The sequence below is a fragment of the Molothrus ater genome, chromosome 13 (genome assembly GCF_012460135.2).
Source record: "Molothrus ater isolate BHLD 08-10-18 breed brown headed cowbird chromosome 13, BPBGC_Mater_1.1, whole genome shotgun sequence".
NCBI lineage: Eukaryota > Metazoa > Chordata > Aves > Passeriformes > Icteridae > Molothrus > Molothrus ater.
The window spans coordinates 481,546-506,698 of record NC_050490.2 but is presented as its reverse complement, the minus strand read 5'-3'; positions in this window follow the sequence as shown (position 1 = coordinate 506,698).

The following is a 25,153-nucleotide window of genomic DNA, read 5'->3' as shown; positions in this document are numbered from 1 at the left end:
ATGTAGCATGTGTATATTTCTAATGATTGTTTATAGGAATAATTATTTTCTAAATAAAGTATCAGATATCTTCTGAAAGAAATTAATTATTGAGAGCTAATATTATCAACAGCAATCAGCACTTGCAATATTTTAATTGTCTGCTTTGGAAGATGATAATCTCCAGAATGTTCCTCCACAGAATGAGTTTATTAAGTATAGCATTGTGGCAGGAAAATGAATTTACCTTTTATGGACTCTTATGAAGAGGAAATATGTTCTTGATTTAAGTGTGTTTGTGAAGCTAGATACCAATCATTACACAGCTTTAGGCTCAAGGTTAAAACAAAGTGAGTTTTGTATTTTTAAAAATTCTTTAAAATTCTCAAATTGCAACCAGACAGATGATAAAACACTTTTTGAAATTTGGGGGTTTTACTTTTGGAGATGGGCTCTTACTCCAACTGTTGGTGCATCCAGTCGTGTGGGATACAAATACCAACCTCTTGACTTGCATATTTGATTGCAGCCACAGCACAGGTAGCAGTGTGTTAACATAGGCATCTTTAAGAAATATGCCAAAGATGTCTGTGTGAAAATTCCGAAAGTCTCATGGGCCAGTGTCTTGGACTAATAGCTAGAATAAATGTGTAGGTACCAATAAAACTATTTATAGACTTAAAATCAAACTCAGTCACAACGCAAGGGCAAAATCAGACCCTATCCAGAATTCCTTACTCAGAACTCCCAGAGGCTTGAACAATATCATTTCAAGAAATGTTCTTGTGTGTAATGAATGCTGTGGAAGGCCTATTTAAAGACAGGTTCTGAATGCTGCACCAATGGCATCTTTATTCAGGATTCTATGTTCCATAGGCAGTCAGCCATTCTATTTGTTTGGAACCTTCAAATCTTCTCATTCGTAATTCAGTTCAAGCTGTTTAGGCTTGATTTTCTTTGCCTTAAAGTCTCCACTTCCCAGATATTGCCTGACTACCTCTATGAATATTGAGATAGCTGAAAGTGCAGTGTCATGGAAATCCACCATTAGAATACATAATTTCATAGCTGCTGTACAAGCCTTTTTGTTTAAGTGGAGGGTTTTTGAGCCATGTTATGATAAAAACATTCTAAATGTTGGACAGAGGTACCTAGTACCAAGAACTTTTAAACGTGTTTGTCTTGAAGAACTTGCAGATCATTATTAAGTTGAAGAAATTCAAAATTTCATGCTTCAGAGTTTTTTATTCTACCTACCACTGTAAGGTACAACTTTTACTTGATACTCATTTCATGATTATTTATCTTAATTACAGTATCTACCCAGAGTGGGAGTCTTTCAATCTCAAGGTGTCAAAGTCTCTGAATTACAAAGAAAATGTTTTAACATGCAATATTTGTTTTCTGAAGTTCAAGGCTGAAACTCCTTTCCTCCATAATGTGCAACAGCCAACTGTAGTGTATAAAGGCAGTATATTTAGTTCCCCATGAGGTAGAAATTCCTTTTGGAAACTGCAGACTGCTGGCAGTCAGGTTCAGCAGCAGCCTCATGGGAGGCAATCTCTCATCAGGAACTCTGCACCACTTCTGAGGAACCCCAAATGAGATTTTGAATTGTGACTTGGTGAATGTGTCTATGTTCTGTAGTTTGTTCCTGACAGTCAATGCCACCACAGCAGACATAGTATATCTAAGGGATAAAAACTGGGTTCCTAAAATGGTTCTTTAACTTTCTAATGCTTTTGCAAGGTTTCAAGAAAAAAATTACCAAAATTGCATCACAATTTCCTGCTTTCAGTATAATATGCCTTATTCCATTATTTCCTCACAGTATCTGAAGTTCACTGGCTTTTGACTCATCCAAGATCTCAAATATCTCTGTAAGATCTCAAATGAGAATTCTCATTTGAAAGATATGGAACAACTGTCCTTGCTTGTGGGGGAAAAAAAATATTTTAATTCGTTCTCTCTTTCCTTCTTCCCCACAAACATGCAAAATCTCTCCATGTCCATTCTCATCCCATGTAACACCTATGAACAGATCAAATTGCTGTATTTTGAATTCACCTGATCAGAAAAAGACCAGGATCAAAGATGGCACCCTGGTTTCAAAACTGTTTCTGAGAATATCCCATGGAAGCTACTGTTGTGCACCTTTTAAAATCTTTGGAAGCTGTACCGGATGAATACAGCTGGTTAGAGTAGGAGTGTTTTTACAATACACAGTTGTAATTGATTATACAAACAGATGCATCAAAATCTTCATTAGAAATAAGGGGCACTGGTACTTCGATAAGAAATATAAAATATTTTATTATTTTGGATCCTTTTAGCAGGTGCTCTTTCTTTACAAGGCATGATGCTTGTCTGTTTCATGGCTCTGTAGAAATAAAAGCCTTTTAGAACATTTTTATTTACAATTTTCTTCCTGGTCAGTTAGGGACAGATATGAACCCAGGTTCGTGTAATCACAGGCTGCTGCAGCCAATACCAACATATATGGAAATGGAAGAATAAGTCCATGTGTCTTGTACTAACCTTTTCCCTTTTTATGTTTGCATTCTTGCAAGGAACACATGAGATTTTTGTATTTCATATGCATTTATCTAAAGAAGATTGGCCCTATAATTTCTACAGTCTTTTAAGTTATGAACTGTAGCCTGCTTAGGGTCTAGTAGCTCAAAAGCACTGAAGTAGCCAACTGAAGCCAATTAATTTTTAAGAGATACTCAAGATTCTATGTTGATTTCAAAGGGCAAGATTCTAAGATTCTTGATTTCAAAAGGCAGATTGTGTTTCCTTAATCATGTTTGTTCCTTGTCTTCAGCCATTGAACCAATTAGAAACCAAGAAATATAGTCTAAAATGATGAAGTTCATTGCACAAAATTCTTACAGGAGCTAGTTGAGATCAGTTTTAAAGATTCTCTAAATTTTTTAAGCAGCATACTTATCCTCCTCCTATTTCTGTGTTACCTGTAAAGCCAAAACCAGAGCCAGACTCCCTGTCAGCTACATGGGGCTTTGGTGAAATAGTTGATTTTCATATCTCTTTCTGATTGTGTCATTTTTTTTGTCTTTTGATATTAACATACTTCTTTTATTTCACACTGATGACATTTGTGTTGGCAATGTAGGTTATTTGTGAGGAGGGTTAGGTGCTAATGATGATATCAACAGATAACTGCAGATAGAGAACAGATCTTTGGATATGGCCTTTGCACACCTGTGTGGATCAGGCAGGAGGAAATAGGAATTTCTATATGTTTTTAACTTTCTTTAACAGCACTTGGACACATCTTTAGGCCGCGTGGCTGTCAGTCCAGCTAGGGTCCAGTGCACAGATGGACCTCGAGTTTGGCAGCACCACAAAGGGCAATATCTGGGCCTAGCTGCATTTGTTTATCCTTCTTTCTTTCATGTCCCATTAGTATCAGTTTTTGCTTTGAGAACATAAAAAGCCAGAACTCAAGTGTACAAATATTATTGTTCTGTATTAATGACTTCTGTATCCAATTAGTGAAGATCATTATTGCAATATGTTCTGACTTGCATTGCACACAAGAGATAATAAACAAGTTTCCTGAGAAGCAGCTTTATAAATAGCTTCTCTGCAGCATTCCTTGACTGTCCCAGTTCTTTTGGTCTGTCACTTTGCCACACAAGTGCAATGGCACAAGCACTTGTCACAGGGTAAGGGTTCTATCAGAGCCAGAATAGAGTGCAGGAAGTACCAGCTTTCCCCATCTGTTTCTGATAGCATAAGACCATTTCAGTCTTATGGCTGAAGCAATTAACATTTCATTCCAGGTGATAAAACCTGTTTGTTAAGTACATTTTAAGGACAGATACTGTATTTTAATGGACATTTAGTAGCTGGTTATCATCAGTCTGTGCTCCCTGCCTGGGGACAGCAGGCAAGGTTTATTAAATATTAAGAAGCTGTTCATTACTTTATGAAACTGTGACAACATAATATCTGAATATTTAGAAAACAGTTAATGTTCTTTAGAATAGCTGCTTCAGTTAGGGGAAAGGACTAATGTTTGTCTGGCTAAAGATGCATAAAAATGTCGTGTCTTCTTTGAAGTTTGCACTTTGCTCCTGCTACTTGAGAATGTTGAAATTAACCTACACCATGTAATTTAGAACACAAGTGAAAGCACAGTTTCCCATTAGAGAATGCAGGAAATCAGATATTTCAGATAAACATTGCTTTTGCAATGTCTTTAAAAATCCCAAAATCTATAGGGGTATATTGTTTAGAGGTTTGGCCTGTCACCATAACTTCTGCCTTTGTATGCAGTGTACAGAGGCTATTCAAATTTCATTGCAGATCTCAAGGAAAGGATTAGGTCTTTGCAAAGACATGACACCTTACTGAGAAAATACCCACAGATTTTTTGGAAGACCTTCCTTCACTTCAACCAGAGTTTGAGGCAAAGTGAAAGCTCTTTGTCTACTGGCTGTTTGAATATCAAGGAGGATCTTCAACCAAGATCCAATTAAATATTGTATTTGTATCCATTCTGGCTTGTATGGGATGAATCAGGAAATGAAAAAAAAAGCTCCAAGCTGACAACCCAGAGCTCTCTTTGGTCCTGGTCTTGCCAGTCATGTTGAGTGAGCAGAATCTTGTTTCCAAGTGCAGTAGTTTGTAGCAAAACTCCCTCAGGGGTTACCATGGGACACTAGACATTTAAGTACATCTGTTGGGAAGGACAGGCAGCAGAATTATTTAGCATGAGACATGATTTTATCTTAAATGTATAGAGTTACAAGGGTCACAAATGTATTACCACTCAGTGATGTGCAGAAAACATTTTAAGAGTCTGGGGAGTGGGGGCGAACCACAAAAACTTTAGTCTTGTATGTCCATACAATAAAGTATGGACTTTACAAGAAGTTAAGGTGTTTTCCAGGCTTTGGAATATGGAACTACACAACCTTTTGGTATATTTTTCCAGTTCAGCACTAAAACTTCTGACAAAGAGACACAACATTAGCTGGCAATAAACAACCATGATGTCTGAAAATTATTATGCATTGGTTCTGAGAGATGGATTTGGTCAGGTAATTGTCCTGAGTGCAAGAACAACAGAGGGTGAGGATGGACTAAAGTAGCCTTAAGTCATCTTTCTGAATTGTCCCTCAAGCTGGATCACCTGACCTGAGATGATGTGTTCATGTCTCTGGGCCATAAGGATGTCTCCTTCCACGAGGTTTGTACCTGTGGTTTTGCCCTCTTTCAGTTCTTCTCTGTCCTCAGAACTTTTATTTGCTCTTTCCCCCTAAAAACACTTCTCTTTACTTCCTCTGCCAGGAACTTTAATTGTTCTTGGCCTCTATGTCTTCCTTAAAAGCTCCTTGCAGCCTTCACGGCCCTCTGTATTCAGACCTCACTTGCCCTCAGATCCTTAGTCTGAGCTCCTGGCTCTTCCTGCCTCTTTCCCTTTTGGCCCTGTATCTTTGCATCCCTGGTCTCTGAAGGATTACAGCACTCAGCTTCTGCCACTGAGCCAGAGCAAGGTGAGGACCAAGTCCAGGACACAAAATATCTGAGCCAAGGAAGGGTCAGAGTGGGTGTGGGCTCTCTCCTGTCTCACCTCTCCACAGGAGTGCATGAAGACTGGGCACACATTAATTTGCATGGTTAATTTGCATTATCAGTGGCTGTGGTAACAGATTTGCATGGTTTGATAATAGAAATATTTTCATAAGAGCTTCTCTGATGAGGTTTCTGGCAACTCTGGGTTCTTTTGGACTGCTTCATTCAGTATGTTGCAAAGCTTATCATTTAGGAGAGGGTGGAAAATAGTCTACCCAATAGGCCAGAAAAAAGTAAGGGAAGGTTATTTAATTTCTTTCACTTGCTGCATTTAATTAAGAAACTGATGTATGAGTTTTGTAGGGGAACGGCATAGGAAAGGGGAATAAAAACATCTATGGAGAACCAGATTTCTCATGAAATGTTTTAACTGAGGGGAGAGGAACAACCCTAGAAACTTTTCAGAAAGGAAGACCTATGATGGTGCAAACTGAGGCAAATTTCTGCTTTTTCAAGTCTCCTTGAACTCAGATTTTTCTCATCTGTGTATGAAGTAAAGTTTAGAGAATTTTCTGTGTTTCTGATCCTGCCTTCTTGTAAGTTTGCAAGTCTCCAACTTCTCTCTGAGCCTTTGCAGTGTTCTTCTCTAGTGGGAACCATCCCTTGGGTTCTTCCCCCACAAACAGTTCTTTGGTTTATAAAGGAAGCTCTTTTATTTTGTTTTTGTTGCTGGCGTCCAAGACTGACAAATGGGTTTAGTCCCAGGCTCTTCTTTCAATTATTAATGAAAAATATTGTATTACCTGAGGCTAACCCAACATTTCGTTCCATTTCCAAGCCTTTGGCAACCAGCAATCTCATTGCTGTCTAAAATGCAGAGAAGAAAATCTTTTGCCTATTCCTTTTTCTTCCTGTGCTCCTGCCTCGCCTCCCTCCCTTAAGAAATTCACAGCGTAATTGCAGGATGGCTCCAATGAGGGTGCTAAGAAAGCATTGTTATAAATAAAAGTGAACATCATGCAGTCTGATTGTCACTTGTTTAGGATTTAAAGTATCAATTCCTGAACATTACAGAGATTTAGACATGGGTTAATTAAACATTTACATACATGTGTAGAACAATATATTGTATGGTGCAATAATATGCACTTTAATCAGGATCTGTGGGTGTTGTGTGTTTGCTTGTTCCATGTTAATTGGTATCGTGCTGGCTCCTAGCTTAGGTCTTTGGCTGGATGGAACAGAATAGACATGGTGTTTTAAATATTTTAATTAGGACCAGCAGTTCCCGGCTCACTCATTTCTCATTGGATTGTTTTTCATGCATGAATAAATTAGCTAGCATGGAAGTACTTTGCAGAAAGTAGTTGCCCTCTAGCCATAAAATGAGTCCTGTTCATTAATACTTTAATGAAATTAGCTGTGAGCAAAATATCATTCCTTTTAACTGTGTTCTAATTTCTTAATTTTAATTAGGCACATAATTGTAGTATACTGAAATTATCTTAATGTACAGCAAGAAAAGTTCTATCACCATGGGCCTGTGGCTGAAACTTGAGCATACTTGCAGCATATTTCAGCTTGCAGTTTTTCTCTTCAACATTTCCTAGCTAATCAAAATCTTTTCCTTGCTTTGTGTTATTGCAACACGGAGTCAGGAACTGACTGATGCTTTCAGATACCAGAAAAATTAAAAGAATGGCTGATGCTATGTTTTGTTGTTGGCAACATACATCTGACAAGCCTCAGTTTTAGAGTCCAACATAACCCAGGAGCACTTCTAGGGAATAATGGAGTACACAAAACCTGTTTGTTGTTTTGGCTTTTGCCCCTGAGATGTTTCATGCTTTGCTAAGCTGAGTTGCTACATCTAATTCCTAATTATACAAACCGAGGTAGGGAGCAGTAAGAAAATGTGAGAGATGAGAAATTTAGATTTTAGCAGCACTAGCATGTCATCTTCAGTATAAAGTTTAATTTAAAAAATTATTCTAGGCTGGTTTATAGATGCTTCTTGTTTCCACTTTGGCAGATACTGTTTTGGTGGATGCAATTTCCTTACTGCAAAGAAAAACATGTTCTGACAAAAACAATGGTTACTCTCTCTAATACTAAGTTTGATATGAGTATTTTGAGTGGATGTCCTCATCCTGATAGAGAAGTGTGTGTAGAAACACTAAACTAGATACATTCTTTTTTAATAGGAGAGCTAAGGATCTTCAATCCAAATTTATGTCAGAGGGGATTTAAACTTCAGCATTTACTCCTTTGCTCAAAACTGCAGAGAACTGGAAGAAGAAGCCAGGAAGGGATCTTGAAAGTTTTAAAATACTGAGAAAGGAACACATATTCAGCCCTAGAGTTTTTGCAACCAAGTCCTTTGAAAACTAGCTTTTGTATTTATCACTGTATTAAGCAAAGAGAATTTCAAGCAGTAGTGACTATATAGATATGAAATGTGACTTTGACCAAAGGAATTTTAAGGTCAAATTCTGGTATATTAATGTTGAGTGTGGTGGATTTGTGCAGTGATTTCTCTCTCCTGTACTGGGCTGTATTGAGCTGTTCTGCAGAGCTCTGCAGGTGTCTGTAGCCACCTTTCAGAACTCCCCTGAAATCCACGGTGCACTGAGCAGGTGAGCTCCACGTTCCTGCCCTCCCCGTGGATGTCATGCAAATCAGGGCTCTTGGCTCTTTTACAGGGTGATTGGGACCTTTGTCTTTGCTGAAATTGAATTTCTAATTGAAATCCTTTTTGGCAGCATATTTCACTGCCTGCTGTAATTGGCACCTGCTCTAAATAATATTGATATTTCTTATTTAAATAATAAATTATGGCTAATTGTAACACTTCATTATGCCCACAATTAAGTGAACTGAGGTTAGTTTACAATTAATACTAATACTAGTTGATGTGCAATTTGAATGTAATTTGCTGCTGTTAGCAGATTGCCAGTGGAAAGAAGAAAGCTAAGGGATTTCTTGTTTCCAGTGGCAATCTTGTTTTTCTAGACAAACAACCTTAAATAAAATGTGAGTTATATTCAAATAACCAAGAAATTAATTAGACTAAACATCCTGGTTTTATTTCTGATCAATCATTGTCACTCTTCTGGTAAACACATATTCAAGCCCTCCCTTTGTAGAACCTAATTCAAATTATATCTATTAAAGATTAGTAAAATTAATGCAGTGCATCTCTAATTGTTTCCTGTTATGGGAGACAAGATAAGTTCAGAGAATTCAGGTTTCACTCAGGCAATCTCCAATATGATGGATTTGTATCAGAATGCTAAGCCTGTATTTGATCACAGATTGCTCTGAGTGCCAACAGAAGCTCTAAAAAGAAAATGGGAATGAGCTGGAAGCTTTACATTGGAACTTCAGCCAATGACAACAAATGCTACAGACACTGCTTGTTCTGAAGAAAGAAATACCATGGAATTTCCTTTCTTGTAAGAAAATATGTTTGAGTGTATTCAACAGCTTCCAGGCTCTCTGTACCTTGAGGATTATTTGCTGTAGAGGCAAAGGGACATAGGCAGGCGGACATTACTTGGTTTGCTCTGCTTCACCTGTCAAAATTCTTCAGGTCCTTCCAGCATTTATAAAGTGTGCTTGAGCAGCACATTCCAAGTGTATCATCACTGTATTCAGTTTTCTGACTTGACAAATCCGTATTAGAAAAATGACCTGTACCTCTTATTTACACCCATCTGTAATAAGGCTTAAAGAACAAGTTCAGTTTAAAATTGCTTCCATCTTTTGTATGATCAGATGAGAAACTGTTGAATCAGAACTGAAGTGATAGTATAGAAACTTAGGAATCTCGATTCTCAAATCTGCACGCAAGCCTAAGTAAAAATCAAACAAAAAAAAATAGGGTAAGCTCTAAGGGAATTTGAGTAATGAGCAACATAAAGGGATGGATCAAAAGCCTGTTGCAGCATTCAAGTGCTCACACGGTTGTAAGTAGGGTCCCTTTCTTATTTCTGTGACAGCACAGTGACTTACTCTGCATTTTGGAGTCAGGTAGTGGACACTAATATGATATTCAGCTACCAAAAAAGGAATTTAGGCAGTGGGAATTAAATAACTTGCATCATAATTGTTTGAGGGAAGAAACACAGAAATGAGGAGGGGAGTTCAGTCTATAACATTATGATACTCTGCTTGCGCTACAAACATTTTCCTGGCACAATGAAAATTTATGTATCTGAACAGATATAGAGTGAGATTGATTCCCTCTGCCCATGCTCTGGGGTCACCAAACCTCTTAGGATGTAAGGATGGGAAATGACATGCCCAGAGTCACTTGAAAGCAGGACATGAGATGGAACTTTATACTACAGTGGTGATAGGCTTAGTGATCTTATTGCCACATAATTCTTGGTTTCCTTAGTTTGCTTGGGTTTTTAAATAAAATGTTTTGACTTCTTAAATGGCCACTTGAGTACATCACTGGTCATTTAAAAATTACTTGAGGGAAAATTTTGTTTAGATACCTGGAATGAAGAGAAATGTTGGAGTTATGAAAGTCCAGCTTAAATCAGGGCCACCTAAAAATTAAAAAGCCATTTCCACCATTTTAAACTTAGTCTTATGATTTCCAGGTCAGTCAAAAGCTACCCAAGATGTATGGAATAGAAAAGGAAAATTAGATAGAATGTTGCTTTTTCTAGAGGACCAAAAGCTAATTTGGGAGAAACACCAGAGTTCCTTTACCAGATTAGCAAATAAACCAGAAATTTCAAATGATCTTGACAGAACATGTAGCTGGAGTGATTTGGAAGGAGAGGTAGATGAAACAGTTTAATAATGAACATTCTTTACTGAATTATTTTTCCTTCACTGATGGCACTTCTTAGACAAAGAATTAGGAGATTCTGTGACAAAAAACTCCACCCTAATCTTGTTTCCTTCTATCTTTCTAAATAGCTCTATGTCATAGGATTTACTTATCAACTGTAACATTAGCATTAAAAATCATTTTAGGTCCCCTGCTGTTATCCCAAGATGCCATTTTAAGGCACCAATCACTCTCTTCAGATTACGTCTGCCTTCAGTCAGTGGTGCAGCTGATTTCACTATAATTATGTTATCATTTAGATTAATCAGTATTTTGCTGTTTCAGTTGATTAGAAAATTAGAAGTTGAACACTGTATTCATAACAAAAATACAAACTAGATGGTAAAAAAAGAATGCTATAGACAATTAGGTGTTTAACAGCCTGTCTCTAGTTTGGAAGTCAGAAAATATCTTCTTCCTGTTGCCACAACTTCCCTAAGTCCTTGACAGCATCAGTGCCTCAGAAACCAACAGTATATTGCCCTTCAGAGGGTGGCTGTTCATTTGTACAGTTATGGAAAAGCTCCTTTTTTCTACAGTGTGTATCAACCCTACCTCTGCCACTGAAGCAGCTGCTTTGAAATTCTGTACCTCTTCTCACCACAGTGTTTTTCTTAGAAATTCAGAAAAACAATAAGCTACTGTTCTCTGTTGTGGCTCAGAGTTCTGACTAATTCTTATTTGTGGTCAGCTCTGTACATTTTGGGGTGACTTTGAGTCTGCAAATGATGGAATTGTTTAATAGATTCAGAGAAGAGTGTTATGGAGTTAGGCTTGGTGAACCATATGACAGAGGATCAAAGACTTGGATTTCAACTGCTCTTTGCCATTCCTTCTTTGATAGTGGTGTTAATACTTCCTTTATAAAAGAAAATAGTAAACGTTAATATTTCTTGGTCTTAGTTGGACTTGTTGGGATGTCTCTGCTATAAGTTGTTCTTACAAATAAGGGGGCAATGTATCTTTGATACAGATCAGACCTAGTTACAGTATGCCATGAGTATAATTGTATAAACATAATGATCCAGGGCAAAACAGATTGAACTGCCAGATATCCTATTCCATGTGTACCCTTACTGGCTACCTCCAATTCCAAAAAGCTCATGGGAAATTTTTCTTTCTCATCCTGCTTAGGCATCCTCTATCAAATCCTTTTTGCAATCTTTCATGCAGATTTATTGTATTTTCTGAAAGAAGAAAGCATCAGGCATATCCTCTGCAAGCTCCAAGTTCTCTAAAACCTTCTCCTTTATTTCCATCTGAGAATACAATCAATCATGTGCTATTATATATCTGTTATGGAATCTACTCCTCACGCTAAAGGGCTGACTATGACACACAGCATCCAATGCTTGGAAAAAATGTCTAGCTCCTTGAGAGCTTTCTAGTAAATTAACCCAGTTCAAGCAGACAGAACAAGGTTCCAGTACTGAGAAATTAAACAAAACCAAAGAGAATATATTTCCAGGTCATGCTTTGGCAAAAGTGCAAAAGATGGCATGGGACAACAGAGAAAGATACTTGACAAATATTCATCCTTCTAAATACATTGAATTTTAGAAGGTATTGCCTTTTCAACATTGCCTCCTTTATTAGCTTCTCTGCAGGTTGATATTCGTTGCAGAGTATAAATTAAACAAAAAAAATCAATCCAGTTCACGGTGAGCTTCCATTGGCCTTAGATATCCAGTCTTATATAACGTAAAAAAGCAGTGTCTGTTACCACTCCCTAAGGTTCAGGTCTGTTTCTCCCCTGTAATCATGAACACATTTTGTGAACATTTCTGCTTGTTTTGTGTAGCCTGTGAAAATAACCTAGGAAACCACAATGCCATCAACATAATTCTAGTACATATTTTCAGACTTCACAAGAGAGATAGTGGCATGAGTCTGCTACCACAACAGCACTGTAATGAAGTACTCATTAAATTTATGCAGATGGTAGTTTCTTTCCAAGGAAGATGTATTGATGTTTACCATTATGAATATGAAATTGTTAATTGTGGATTTTGAAACTTCAGGAGGCATTTTGAGCATGCAATTTATCTTATGACAAAATTTATCCTGATAGAGTTGTGTTGAGCTCTCAGAATGACAAAACCAGCAGGGCAGTCAGGCAAACTGTCCCTGGGGAAAAAGAACTGTTTTGACATCTGTCTGAATACAGTACTTCTCCTGGTTTTTCCTGGACTAATATCACAGATGCTGAGTTAGGAGCCACTAAGGGCATGATGCTGTAGGCTGGTGTCTGGTTCTGAAGGGGGCTCCAGGTCTGTGAAGAACACCAGCTGTGTGTGTTAAACGCAGTTGTAATTCAGAAACGCAGATATTCCCAGTGTCTGGAATAGATCCCTTCCAATGAGACCTCCTGGGTTAATGTGCTGCAGCTCTCCCAGCTGAAGGGGGATGTGCTGGGCTGGGAGTGTGGAGTTTGCAGCCTGAGTCCCAGGCACAGGGAAGGGCGGGGAGGAGGCACCAGCAGCCCCTTCTGCTGCAGGGAGGGCACCGTTCTCTCCCTGCTCTGAAGCCCTGGCGTTTGGCAAAGGATAAATTGGTGTCAGGCGTGCCTGATTTCAGTTTGCTTTGAGTTGCCTCTTGCTGATACCAGTCTCCTGATCTGCCTTCCCCACGCGGCTTGTTTTTGCCATGTTACAGTACAAACCGTATTTTTTAAGAACAAACAAAAGGAAATAATTAAAAACCTGCAAAACCAAAACAAACTTTTGGGGTCTTGAGATTTAGAATTAACAGTAAATATTTTACATTTTATAGACAATTAAAAATTTTAATTACAACTTTTTGTGATCGGGAATGTTACCTACTTTTTTTTTTTTTAAACCTTTCCCTCCTGGAAATGAAAAATGCGGCTTTAAGTCCCCCTGTGAGAGGGGACAGGGATCACCAGGTGGCGTTGGATCACACGGACTTCCAGTCTGCTCTGTGCCGTGTGAGCTGCTGGCCAGTGAAGATGCGCCGCGGGGCTGGCGTTGCCGCGACACCGAAAATTTGCGCGCAGCCTTTGCCTTTGACTTCAGCCAATGTTTGAGGCACGGCTGCTCTGTGTGATGCCGAGCGTGCACGGCTAATGAAAAGGTTCGCAGAAAAAATGCTGCTCACACTTTATAGAGAAAACTGGATAAAGAAATCCTGGAGTTGAAGCACCTCTACTGTTTTGTCAAAAAGCTTTATATGAAACACTTCTTTTCCCCCTAGAATGGCAATCTTGAAAAATTATTTTAATCAAGAACTGGCTGACCTACTGAGTATAAGGAATCATTATTTTGGACTGAAATGCTTGAGCATTTCTATCTAATTTTTTTTTAAAAGTCCCTAGGAGATCCACTTAGGTTCTACACTTATGGAGGTAGGACAAGATATTTACTGAGAGTTTTCTGCTTTACTTAACTGCTCTTTTACAATGCAGTGAGACAGGAATTGAGCCAGAATAAATGACACACACGTTTAATAGTGTAGTTAACCATGGGGTTAAAATCTGTAGCTCAGTTTTTCCGAGAGGTGTATAAAAATTCAGCAATGGACATGGTCAAATACAATATATATATATATATATATATATATATATATATATATATATATATATAGCTTATCCATGACTCATGAGCTCTCCTACCTTCTTCACACAATTGACTGAGAAAGGTGGAGAAATTGTCTTTTCTCACTGAAATTGGTTAGAGATTTCCATTTCATTGTCACACCGTGCTCCCTTTTCCAGCTGCTGGTTGTTAGCAGATGAAAATCCATTGTGCTCAGGTGCTGCAAGTAGGTGCAAAAGCAAAGGTGGCATTGAGGATCCCTCTCTTCCTCGGAAAGCCAGTCAGAGAAGAGGTTCACACTGACTCTGAGAGCACTTAGAATTAACATCTTTTTCACATGGATAGCATTTTGTGGCAGATCATTCTCTTAATAAGAATCAATTACCTGTTCTTTTTTTCTTCTTTTTTTTTTTTTTTTTTTGAGAATCCAGTTGTATGGAACAAGTCTCACGGGAAGTGTAAGATTATGTTTTTAAACCATTAATTTCTTCTGATTATCATACTGCTTTCCTCATGCTAATTGCTAAACCCGGTGGGATCTCACTAACGTGAGATACAGCCAGGAACAGACAACAAAATCGGAAGAAAGCAGAGGTGGTGATTTTAAACCCCACTGCCAGGCTTATGGCACAGTACTGAGAAATGGAAAAGGCCAGCCCATCTCTCTTCCTGCTCAGTATTGTCCCCACAGCACATTGGGAATGTGTCTTGTCTCCTGTGTTTTATGGCTTTCAGATGATGTAGGGAGTTTCCACACTTCCCTGAAGAGATTGTTCCATAAACTTGTGCAATTTATTGTGAGATGCTTTGCTGGTGTTCTACTGTAATTTCCTCATTACTGAGATATAATTATCAGTAATGTAATTATATATACTGTAAGGGATTTCTTTACTCTCTGTGGTATTTACACCGTCTTTTAGAATCATAACCATTTTTCTTTGCAAGCCTTTTAGCTAATACATGCATTTATGGCTTATTCTTTAAATGGTTCAGCATTCTTTATTCAACCTATTTTCCTTTTATAAAAAATTTAATCCATCATGGTAAAAGGTGACTTGTTTTGAGCGAAAAACTTTCAGCTGACCAAAACCTTGCCATCAGAAAGGGTATTTTTTTTAAAGGAGGGAGGATAACAGAAGTTCTCTGAAAATGCTTTCTTCCCTCCAAACCATCAGGTTTTTGTTGTTGAACAATCAGTAATCCCCTGATTACTCAAAGGTCAGTAGTAAATGTAATTGTATACTTAGTTTATGTATATATATATGTGTGTGTGTGTTTATAATATACAGCCATGTACTATAAATTGCTTTCCTGGCAGTGTTTACACATAGGTGCTGATAGCCAGGTGTTACACATACTATTAAGCATATATCAGATAGATATATTATGCAAGTAAAACTACATTTCAGAGTGGCTGCCATCCACTTGGTAGTCATGCTTTGCTTTTCCACGTGCTGCTCTGAATCTCCTTGTAGGATATGGTTGGCATTATTTTCCTAACTTGGATGCTGTGAATCTCTCTTTTGTCCCTGCTCTCCCACCCCTGCCTAGAACAGTATAATGTGTGCTTGTTTATAGTACTGGCTTTTAAAGCTCTTTTTACTTTGCTAATGAGAAACTTGCTCTTCCCTTTAGTGGCGGTCATCATGGGATTACCCAGCAAAAAAACAATTGACAAAACAAAAGTTTCCCTATGACTTGGGGTGTTCCAAGTGGAGGATATTAGTGTAAAGAACTGCAGGCTTGATGTAATGAAAGAGAGTATTCCTGCAGGATTTGTTTGCCAGGGAAGGGAACTCAGTGTCTGTTGCCAAGAAACTGTCACACTTGCCTTAATTATGATTAACAACATACACGTGTATCTGAGAAGATTTTTTTCCTCATTGACTTTTGTAGGATGTCCATGTCATTGCTAAATATTATTTCATTGACATCTGCTATTGTAGTTTTTTATGATAAGAGCTGGTCTCTGGTGTATCATCCATCTATGCAGAAAAATTATTTCCACTGTCTGCATCTATTGCTAGTTTCAAATGTCTTTCTCAGCAGATTTCTGTTCTAGGTAGCACTGCATTTATTTGTGTAGCCCTTGGCAGTTGTAAAGTCTAATCCTGGTCAAGAGGGGAAAATTGCTTTGAACCATGAGAAATAATGCTGGGGCTGTTTGTGAGCAAGGTATTTATCAACATATTGAGCAACTGGCTCTAAACCAACCAGAGCAGTTCATAATGTGTATTGATTAACTGCTCAGACTCGCAATGAATGCACTGAATTTGCATTGTAGAGTTTCTTAATCTGCCTTTTCTCTGTCTCATTTGTCGTAAGAGGGATGGCAATAATGCATGATATGTTTTTAAAGGAAAAGTACAGTCTAGTCCATACATTATTTGCTTACAAAGATGCTTTCAAACACTCAAATTCCAGCATCATTATTGTTATTACAGCGAAATTAACTGTGCCATAGGTTCTTATTTTGCAGTTACTTTACATTAAAAAATTATTGTATTTTCTAGGAGAAGCCAAGGCAAATCAAGCAGAAATCAATAGAAACCAATGATGGTATATTCTAAAATAAACAATGTATTTAGAAATAAGCCAAGAAAATTTATACCCTCACTATTTCATAGAATCACAGAACAGTTAGTGCTGGAAGGGACCTCTGGAGATCATCCAGTCTGACCCCCCTGCCCAGTCAGGGTCACCTGGAGCAGGTGACACAGGAATGCATTCAGGTGGGTTTGCAGTGTCCCCAGGGGATATATATATGTGTGTGTGTGTGTGTATATATATATATATGTGTATATATATATATTTGTACAAACACATTAAGGCTGTCCAGACATTACTAAACTAATTTAATTTTCACTTTCTCATTCTCTTCATCTCATTGTGCTCTGCAGGTAGAGTTATTGATCATACTTCTCCAAAGTCAGCAGTAGAGAACTCTGTCTATTTCTTGTTAATTAGACATTTAAGCTCTAATTAGCAACACTTAAGACAGTCAGGGAGTGTACAAAGAGTTCACTCACTGGGAATTCTATCGGCAGTTGATCTAATCAATGCTTTGTACTCCAGAAGCACTTAGTTATTCACAGCTGAGTGGCTCCAAAGGACAGCTGGTTTAGGTACTCACAGATACCCAGTAAGGTGCAGAAGAGCATGGCAACAATTTGGACATCTGACTTGTTTCCAGAGGGAAATATGTGTGTGGGCATTTTGAGTTATAGTGTATTTCTACATTTTCAATGAAAACAGTTTTGTAAATGAATCCTAGTGCATGAGGAAGATGGAAGATGTTTCACTGAGAATGCCAAGCCAGGTCCCAGAAAACCTCTTAACAAATACTTCTGTTTTCTTGGGAATGAGTGTGGAGGAGGAGTTTCATTTAGACTTGAGGATATAAAATCAAATGCAAGTTAATTTGGAAAAATAAGGGAAATTTTGAAAATCTGTTCCCTTTGGAATTACTGGGATACTGTTTTTCCTTCAGTAGTATTTACCATCTTTTTTTGTTTTGCTCCAAGTGATTTGGAAGCCTGTCTTGTCCACTGTTTATCTGTCACTTCAGCACCCTGGGAGCTAGTGCAGTGTCTATGAGAAATATTCTGCAGTGTTTATACATTGGTCTCACATATCCATTCTGGAGCAGTAGCAATGGCATCTTGGCAGTGAGGTGCAAGTCTGACCTGACCTCTGAGCTGATTTGACCTAGTCATCAACTTCCCTGTTAGTGTGTTGTAGGGTTTTCACATCCAAGAGATAATTCTAAGATATTTTGCTCACTGCAACTAGAACTGACTACAGCTGCCCAGGATGCAGGGCTGGATTCCTACCCCTCCAGGCACCTGAAGCTGTGACTGAGCAAGGCAGGCTCAGCTTCGCTCCCCACAAACCGTAGGTTCCACCTGGCCTGCAGCTACAGCAGGGACCTCTGGCTGGGACCCTCTGCACCAGCAAGTGGGACAGCTCTACTCAGCCTCTCTTCCCCTTAGCACCTGGGAAAGAAATGGAACCTTTAGTTCTGGGGCTCATATTTTAACCAACACACTTGGCAAGCATATTTCAATTCCATTCTTGTAATCAGGATTGTGTGCTACTTCTGTACACAGAAGGAGAGGGTCCTTGGCAACGAGATGAACATTGAATGTTAATTTCTCTCTGCAGTGTTGCTGTTCAAGGCTCTGTCACAGGTACCAATTGAAAATTAACTTCCCAGACTCAAAACATTTCTGAGGGTATTTAGCCTCTGAGCTGGGAGTTGACAGTGCCTGATCTGTAAAAAGTTTTCTTCTCATGGTTCCTGCTGTGCCTCATAGCACTTTTCTAGAAACTCCACAGAGCTGTGTTTGAGGGGAATTAGTGAGTTAGAGGGAAGGTGTTTGTTGTGTCATAATCATCACCCTACCCTAGAGCAGGCTGCCGAACTCAGTTTAGAGACTGGAGAATCTGTGCCAGGAAACTGAAGCAAGCTCTGTTCTACCTGAATGGGCTCATGCTGAGTTTTATCCTGCCTTTGGCCATAGGTTATATCTGCAGCTTTTACCAGGAGCACTTCAAGAAGCTGTGGGCAAGCACCTGGCCAGAAATCAGCCTCCCCAGATGGATTTGTAGAGGATTGTTTGTGAAAGCTGTCCAGACACCTTCATGGGCTTTGCAAGCTGAATGGAAACGCTGAGCAAAAAATTCTGAATCTAGTAATGTGCATTTTAAAAACTAAAACTAAATTCATATAAGTTTAGTGCTAAAAGCAGCCCAGTGGAGCTAGGTCATGTCAATAGCTGGGTTATGTAATTTAAGAGCTACCTTCAAATTTTGTCAAATAATGTTAGTTTGGGTCATAGCTGTAGAGCCTAGATTATTTCATTGCACAGCACTATTAAAATGCTATGAAATCAAACAGAGGTGGTCTTGTTGGCCCATATGTGCTTTCATACTAGCAATAAAACTGACAGGAAATTGGTTGGTAAGATTCAGATGAGACCAGATCAGAGGCAGAAGTCCCACTGATTTCAGCAGGAAAATAGATTTTACGTGAGCAGGGGATGGGGAAGAAAACTGTGTAATGTTGAGATCTCACCTCAGCCTGAAACAGCTGCAGGGATGTGTTCCAAAGGCAGAGAGACATTATCTTATTTTAAGATAAGCAGGTTTTACTTATTTTAAGTTTAGAGACAAAAGGAAAAGGCTTTTTAGCTTGTGAGAGAGATTTTTTTGTCACAGTTAAGTTTTTTAGTGGAAGACTAACTAGAACCCAGAATTTGAAATGTGTTGATGTTAGAGAGATTTTTGTAAATTCATATGCTTAGGTGACTATGCCAAGAGAGCTGCCTTGGAGGGATTTTGTGCACTTATAGAAAGGTACTAACAATTTTAAATCTCCAAAGACTTTCAGTTAGCTTGCAATATTAAGGGTATTAATTTTATGTTCCTGCTTTTTCAGTCTGATTAAGTGTTTATCTGTGCATCCAGTATAGTAATCTTCACACAGGGTACTTGTTTGTACTGCTGTTCTGTCATCAAAATAGAGTTGGAAAGGCTTGTGAGTGGCTTGGAGGGGTTTTTTTGCAAAGAAGGGAAATAATTTTATCTTTTTTTTGTGTACAGTCTTAGTATACTTAAGATTTTTTTAAATTAGTAAGGAAGATTATCAGTGTAAATTTCACATTGTAAAAAAAATTAATTAAAACCTTTACTTGTCACTAGGAAGCATGGCTTTTCAAGAAGTAATTTTACTAGTAAAAGAAAAGGCCATTGCAATTGTGTTTCCTGAGTGCAATAATTCCATATCCAACCTGCATTGCTTTAGAGATGTGAGAACCTGAGATGCCATCCTGCTTGCAGTGTGACTGACACAGGTTTGTTCTGCTTTGGCAGCTGGAGTGCTACAAGTGAGCTCTCCTTCAGCCTAGCTGCACTTGTGTAAAGACCAAACCACAACAACTGATTTTAGTCACTGTGGGGGGATAGAATGTAAGAAAACAAAGACAGTGCAGAAGGTAATCTCACCCCTGAGGAGTTGCAGCTGTACAAATCACCAAAGATAGGAACAGGCCTGCCCTTAACAGGCACAGCTGTGTCCAATAAGGATGAGTGCTATACAAGAGTGGGTTAGCTGGGTGAGAAGGGAGCTGGAGTTTGTTGTGTGCTGTGAGGAAGAAGGAGTCAGTGCTGTGAGGAGCTGCCCGTGAGAAATCACTGAGAAGGTTTGGAGCTTTTGCAATAAGATGGCAACAAGTCACAAGGAAAAATAAGCGTGTCTCAGCTCCAGCTAAACTTACATTGTACCTAGAGCCTTTGAAGAGTGTGTTGTCCTGCAGGCTCCCATCTGATTTAACTTCTCCATTCAAAGCTCTTTTTATTTTTTTCTCTGTGATTATTGTGGTTTTGTTTCTGCTGGTACATTCCCAAAGTGCTAAAAACTTCAGAGTTACTGCAAATTTTTTATTTCAAGTTGGGAACAAATTCTGAGCAAATGACAGTACTTAGTTATCACGTGGAGACTGTGACCTGCACCCATCTAAGTCTCCTGTACTGGGAAGTGTTGCGTGTCTGTGTTGGTATAAAGATGTGTGTGCACACATAGATATCTGCAAAATCGATTTTTGTAGGTGGTAGGGGCAACTCCAGTTCCTTGTGCAGAGAGCAACATCAGCTATTGTAGAGAAAGAGTTTGTGTGTGCATCTGGCTGGACTCAAATGTGCCACCACAATTTCTTCCAGTGATTTCTTCCATTATTGCTCTCCTGAAAATGTGCCTGACAGGTCCTGTAGGATTCGTTTTGGCTGAGCTTCAATTTGCACCACTCAAAGTGTTTAAAATTGAGGTCAGTTTTGAAAAATTCTAGCAGTTTGAGAGGCACTGGCTGCCCTTAGGCTTGGAGAATTGGTATTGTACCTTTGGATGAGGCAGTGACAGCAGATATAAGTGATTCACTGGGTTCAGTGTGTTTATATGTTTAGACTATTTGGGGTTTATTTTTTTCAAGTACCCATTCAAAGCAGTGTAAATTTATTTTTTCCCTAGAGTTTACTTTACCCATGTTACTTTTGTAGTTGTTCTGAAGCTTTCAGTTCTGAGCTTGCAAGAGTTCAAGAAGTTACACAGTGTAGGCAAGATATCCTATAGCTCTGCAAAAATCTGCGTATTTTTCACTATGTGAGTGCATACACTATTTTTTTATACAATAATCACTGAAGTAGGTGACTGAGCTCCAAGAAATTCAATTGCAAATATTTTCAACCATGCTCCTTAAGTAGCAGCTCAAGTAACCTGACATGGTGATTTTTCAGTAAGAAAGTAACTCATAGCCACCATTTTTATTCAAGTTGACTTTCTTGAAAGAAGGCTGCTTGTGGCCATATCATCGGCATTAGTCCCCTTGTCCCTCACCCAAAGCCTTTTCTAAAGCTAATCTTCAGAGAAACCCATGCTACATTTAACTTTGGGATCTCTCCTGTGGGTCTCAAATTTAACCAGACACAGCCGATCTGAATATTTCCTGCATGTTAAACAGACCATTGTAAGCCTTTTCCTCCAGGCTAGATTGTTATAAATGCTGTTTATGATCCTGCTATGACAACTGTGAAGGACATGGCAAAGAATTTATCACAGGATTATTCATCCACCATCAGAATACCTAATAAGATTCTAAATGACCCAAGATGATAATAAGATCTAGCTTGTAGCAATAAGGTATTAATAAACTGGTTTTTTTTTCAATAAGGAATTGTCCTGGCATCATTACCCTGACATATTTGTTTTCCTTCTATTTTGCTGGTAACATAGCTCTGGTGCTTTATACAGCAAATTTATAAAACCCCATGATGTATGAAAAATACACCACATATGAAGTGGAACCCATAGGTTAAAGTCAAGAGCATTCTGTTTGCCTATGCACAAAAGGACTAGATTTTCTAAGTCATAGATCCTAATTTTTCCACGTTCTTTCACTTTGTATTTAAAAATTTTATATAGAAGAATACATGCCCTACATACAAGGCCATAATTCAGATGAAGAGATTTTGTCAAAATCATAAAGCCAGAAAGTGCAGGTCAGGTGATTAATGACTGGCACTGGAACCCTGAAGTCATCCTGAGCTGGAATCACACCTGCAATCCTTATTTGCAATGTCTCAGACTTTAAAACCATTAGCTTCCTGGGGCGGGGGGGGAATCTTATATAATGACATAAAAAGCTGGCAATTTCTGTGGCTTTGAAAATGACAGATGAAAAGTACACGAATGTGCAACTGGTCTGATTAGACAAATAGTCTGGGATCTTCAGGAAGACCTTGTATCAGTACAACCTGTTCCTGTGCACAGCTGACTCTGCTCCCCTCTCAGTGCTGGGCTAGGGAACTTCCAGCTTCAGTGGCCACCACTGGCCCCACAGGACAGACTCTAAATGGGAAGAAAAGACTATCTCAACATGACATTTCTGAGGAGGGGAGAGATGCCAAGTACAGGCAAGAGCAGATGTGTAAAACTGCTACTTATCCACTAACCCTATTGAAGTGGTGATAAAAAGCTACATTACTTGTTGAAAATGCAGAGCTGTTATAGCTGGTATAAATACAAGTTTGCCCTGGCTGAGCTCAGACTCTTACAGGTTGGTTCCCCTCCTGCATTTATCGTACGGGAAAGCATGAAACAGGTGGATTGTTTTGCTTAGAACTCTGACCTGAGGCAGTGACAGAATAGTAAGTCCTGGTCTCAGTCAGTTACTCTGCCCATCAATCTGCATCATGACCAAGGTAATTTTCTTAAAAAGCCAAAGATGGCTGTATAGGTCATTATCACTTAAACTTTTATCAAAAGTTTATTCAAGCTGGAGAAAAGTGAGATTTGGTGCAGAACACTATAAACCCTAAAGCATAAAAGGGATTTGGATTATTTGAGCTCTGTGCTTTCAGTCATGTTGCTGGGTGGAGAATTGAGTGGTTGCATGTACAGTCAAGCGACCTGATGACCTTGCAGGGCTGGTTCATGACAAAGTAAGCTAGCATGGGACATAAAAAACCCTTGTGTCCCTTTTCCTTTCTGAACTTCCTTTGGGAACACTGTCAGATTGGTCTGCTTTGCTTCTTCATCTGAAAAAGAAAATAAAAATATTTTCTACTTAAAGGGAAGGTTGTGAAGGCAACTACGAAAAATTACAGTAATGGACATGCTCAGACATTAGTGGAATGGAAGCCTTGTGAAAGTCTAACAAGGTCTCATTTCTGAAGCAGTAGCTGGTGTTGTGCATATTTGATTTTTCTTTCTGATGCAGCAAAAATAACCATTTGCACACTTATTTCCCAAATGTAAAATAAAGATTTTGTGTTTCTATGGGTGCTGTGGGTACACAGGGAATATGTGCTGAAGTATGCAAGTGTGAAATTAAAGGATAGATCTGAACAGACAGTTCTAATTGAAAAAGGAGAGGGATCAAGGCTTTGATCCCATTTAATTATCTTTTCCTCACTGACCTCTGATAATTTTTAACCCACTGTTCACTGAAAGTTTCTGTTTTCTAACAATCCTCTTTATATGGAATAAGCAGGTCATTAAAATAGTTGGGAAATAAGTAGCACAATATGTTATGTGTTTTTACATTTTATCTTCATCCTGTCTGATGGAATTCAACTTAGGTCCATCTGGGTCTGCTAATGGTGCTAAAATAAACATGCTAGAAATTTGTAGTCGCATTCATTGCTGGTGATAATTCCCTTATTGACCACACTTACCAATATATTTAAAAACACACATCTTCAGAATTTTCCCATGATTTACTCAAACTTTGTTAACATTATAATATGTGGAGATAGATCAAATTTTATGGAGAAGAGGCTTATGTCAGCTCTGATGAGCTCTGGAAATAAGATTTAAAATTTAGAATTTAGAATAAAATTTAGAATTCCCTTTGCTTTGACAACTCTTCTATGTCACCCTTTCCAGCCTGATCAGCCCCTGTGTAATCACTGCTGTTCTCTGTATAAAATGTGAGAACACAATGGGGAGAGAAGATAGAGTGAAGAACAGGAGAAGTTGTATAAAGGAGGGCTGAGGGGAGAGGGTTAAAGCAAAATAGTATTGTCTGTTAAACTGAGAAGAGTACTTGTTGCTTTGGGGTTCGGAACTACAGTAAATTGCTCAAGAAAGGTGTTCATTTCTAGGGGTTTTTTTCTTCTGCTATGGATGATTTTCTGGAAAAATTGAATACTTACAACAGTACAATCTGGTAAAACCCCTTGCTGGGTCCAGCACCTGCTTATTGGGCTGTCCTTCAGGTATGTTTGGAAAAGGGGGTATTTTGTGAAAGCAGATTGTAAGAATGCAGCATGACCCTCAGTTGTCTAGTTGTCTTAGCTGTCTTCCAGCTAAGAAATCCAGTGAAAGAGCATAAATCCTGTGGAGAGAGAGAAAAGACAACACTATCTAAGCAAGTGATGAGTTGTGAAGTCGTTTGGGACCAGCACCTTGCAGGAACCAGCAGCATTCCATCAGTAATGCTGGGAACAACCCAGGAAACAGGAATCACAGCTTCCCTCAGCCTCTCCTTTCAGGAGATGTGTACGGCCTTACTGTTTCTCCACCTGCAGTTCCCATCTCTCAGAGGAACCCTGCTGCTCCACCAAGCACTGGAGAGCAGAAATGTCTTTGCCAGTGCTGCAGCCACAGGCTCAGGAGTTCTTGCACAGCCCAGCTCAGAGCCAGGCAGCAGCAGGAGGCTCTGCCAGGGAGGGGCTGAGAGGAAGAAAACCCAACCCGAAGGGTCTGAAATGGACGTAAAGAGCTGTAAATGTGGGAGGGGCAAGTCAAAAACAGGTTCAGCTGCCCCTCCTTGTGCATCAATGTCATTGATAGCCTGAAGATTTTGTAGGGTTGTGGTAAACCACAATTTATATTCTGGAACAGAAACGTGTTCTGGTCCCCAGAGTCTTGTATTTCGGACTGTTTAGGCTGGTTCTCTGCTGCTGTGTCTCCAAGGAGTCTTCAAATGTCATTCTTAATTTTCTCTAATTCTGCATGTCTTGCTGGCAGCAATGCCAACACAATAGAGAAAGTAGGCTAAATAAGGAGAGAAAGCATGTTGATTTTCTTCCTTTAAGTTCTCAAAATAAATTAAGGAGAAATATTTATCTCTATAGTATTTCAAATCCACTGTATTGCTTCATCTGCCTAAGTCTGCTTTCTCTGTTGTCCTATTTAGCTCTAGTAAGTCACAAGCATATTGAGGGC